The following is a 3,421-nucleotide window of genomic DNA, read 5'->3' as shown; positions in this document are numbered from 1 at the left end:
CACTGTGTACCTGGAGTGTCTACTAGGTGAGTGTAACACCACTGTGTACCTGGAGTGTCTACTAGGTGAGTGTAAACACACTGTGTACCTGGAGTGTCTACTAGGTGAGTGTAACACCACTGTGTACCTGGAGTGTCTACTAGGTGAGTGTAACACCACTGTGTACCTGGAGTGTCTACTAGGTGAGTGTAACACCACGGTGTACCTGGAGTGTCTACTAGGTGAGTGTAACACCACGGTGTACCTGGAGTGTCTACTAGGTGAGTGTAACACCACGGTGTACCTGGAGTGTCTACTAGGTGAGTGTAACACCACGGTGTACCTGGAGTGTCTACTAGGTGAGTGTAACACCACTGTGTACCTGGAGTGTCTACTAGGTGAGTGTAACACCACTGTGTACCTGGAGTGTCTACTAGGTGAGTGTAACACGACGGTGTACCTGGAGTGTCTACTAGGTGGGTGTAACACCACGGTGTACCTGGAGTGTCTACTAGGTGGGTGTAACACCACGGTGTACCTGGAGTGTCTACTAGGTGGGTGTAACACCACGGTGTACCTGGAGTGTCTACTAGGTGAGTGTAACACCACGGTGTACCTGGAGTGTCTACTAGGTGAGTGTAACACCACGGTGTACCTGGAGTGTCTACTAGGTGAGTGTAACACCACGGTGTACCTGGAGTGTCTACAAGGTGAGTGTAACACCACTGTGTACCTGGAGTGTCTACTAGGTGAGTGTAACACCACGGTGTACCTGGAGTGTCTACTAGGTGAGTGTAACACCACGGTGTACCTGGTGTGTCTACTAGGTGAGTGTAACACCACGGTGTACCTGGAGTGTCTACTAGGTGAGTGTAACACCACGGTGTACCTGGTGTGTCTACTAGGTGGGTGTAACACCACGGTGTACCTGGAGTGTCTACTAGGTGGGTGTAACACCACGGTGTACCTGGAGTGTCTACTAGGTGGGTGTAACACCACGGTGTACCTGGTGTTGCCCAATCGCTGCCACGTAGGTGTAACGAGAGTTATTTTCACGGCATATTACCTTGCACAACTGTGTGTTGACGGTCGTGTGGGAAGGGACAGAATCACCGCCTCGAGTTGACCAGTAATTTGGTGATTGAGGAAGGTGGTTACGACCCGGGGGTGCTGTTGAGGGCTCGGGGGGGGGGGGACATCTATTATTAACCAGCGCCCATGACCCCCATGTGACCTCCTGTGACCCCCAATGGGGTCAGGGTGGGAGACCCAGGCTGGAGGGACCCATCACCATAGGGCGGGTGACCCAGGCTGGAGGGACCCATCACCATAGGGCGCGTGACCCAGGCTGGAGGGACCCGTCACCATAGGGCGGGTGACCGAGGCTGGAGGGCCCCGTCACCATAGGGCGGGTGACCCAGGCTGGAGGTCCCCGTCACCATAGGGCGGGTGACCCAGGCTGGAGGGCCCCGTCACCATAGGGCGGGTGACCCAGGCTGGAGGAGCCCATCACCATAGAGCGGGTGACCCAGGCTGGAGGGCCCCATCACCATAGGGTGGGTGACCCAGGCTGGAGGGGCCCATCACCATAGGGCGGGTGACCCAGGCTGGAGGGCCCCATCACCATAGGGCGGGTGACCCAGGCTGGAGGGACCCATCACCATAGGGCGCGTGACCCAGGCTGGAGGGCCCCATCACCATAGGGCGGGTGACCCAGGCTGGAGGGCCCCGTCACCATAGGGCGGGTGACCCAGGCTGGAGGGACCCATCACCATAGGGCGGGTGACCCAGGCTGGAGGGCCCCATCACCATAGGGCGGGTGACCCAGGCTGGAGGGCCCCGTCACCATAGGGCGGGTGACCCAGGCTGGAGGGACCCGTCACCATAGGGCGCGTGACCCAGGCTGGAGGGACCCATCACCATAGGGCGGGTGACCCAGGCTGGAGGGCCCCATCACCATAGGGCGGGTGACCCAGGCTGAAGGGACCCATCACCATAGGGCGGGTGACCCAGGCTGGAGGGCCCCATCACCATAGGGCGGGTGATTCAGGCTGGAGGGCCCCATCACCATAGGGCGGGTGATCCCGGCTGGAGGGCCCCATCACCATAGGGCGCGTGACCCAGGCTGGAGGGACCCACCACCATAGGGCGGGTGACCCAGGCTGGAGGGCCCCATCACCATAGGGCGGGTGACCCAGGCTGGAGGGCCCCGTCACCATAGAGCGCGTGACCCAGGCTGGAGGGACCCATCACCATAGGGCGCGTGACCCAGGCTGGAGGGCCCCATCACCATAGGGTGGGTGACCCAGGCTGGAGGGACCCATCACCATAGGGCGGGTGACCCAGGCTGGAGGGCCCCATCACCATAGGGCGGGTGACCCAGGCTGGAGGGACCCATCACCATAGGGCGGGTGACCGAGGCTGGAGGGCCCCGTCACCATAGGGCGCGTGACCCAGGCTGGAGGGACCCGTCACCATAGGGCGGGTGACCCAGGCTGGAGGGACCCGTCACCATAGGGCGGGTGACCCAGGCTGGAGGGAACCGTCACCATAGGGCGGGTGACCCAGGCTGGAGGGCCCCGTCACCATAGGGCGGGTGACCCAGGCTGGAGGGCCCCGTCACCATAGGGCGGGTGACCCAGGCTGGAGGGACCCGTCACCATAGGGCGGGTGACCCAGGCTGGAGGGATCCATCACCATAGGGCGGGTGACCCAGGCTGGAGGGCCCCGTCACCATAGGGCGGGTGACCCATGCTGGAGGGACCCATCACCATAGGGCGGGTGACCCAGGCTGGAGGGACCCATCACCATAGAGCGGGTGACCCAGGCTGGAGGGATCCATCACCATAGGGCGGGTGACCCAGGCTGGAGGGCCCCGTCACCATAGGGCGCGTGACCCAGGCTGGAGGGCCCCGTCACCATAGGGCGCGTGACCCAGGCTGGAGGGCCCCGTCACCATAGGGCGGGTGACCCAGGCTGGAGGGATCCATCACCATAGGGCTCGGGTCCACCTGTTGAATATATTCATGTGGAACACTGTGAAGGAAGTTCTTTGGGCTGTTAATATGGCCTCCCCATACTGCCATACTCCTGTGTATAATATTATATGCATAAATTTAATTTGCCACTTATTTAAGCTCACCACTTTTTTAAGTGGCTCACCACTTATTTAAGTGGTGAGCCAGTGCCACCAGGCTCATGTGTACAGGCATAAGCGATATATATACAATATAGCGAGCAGTGAGACGTTGAACAGTGAAGTGGAACGTGTAACACAACATATAAATTAATGGATAGTGTTAGAGAATTGTACAAAGAAAAAGTATAAATGTAAAGTTGTGGAGGAGGCATCACACTAGGCTGTTTACACCACAGCCACGAGGCCTACACAGTGTAGAGGACGTCCCGCAGTAACAGTATACTCCCTCAGTGATAATATACT

This window comes from Procambarus clarkii, chromosome 34 (genome assembly GCF_040958095.1).
Source record: "Procambarus clarkii isolate CNS0578487 chromosome 34, FALCON_Pclarkii_2.0, whole genome shotgun sequence".
Taxonomy (NCBI): domain Eukaryota; kingdom Metazoa; phylum Arthropoda; class Malacostraca; order Decapoda; family Cambaridae; genus Procambarus; species Procambarus clarkii.
Note: the sequence above shows the minus strand (reverse complement) of the source record.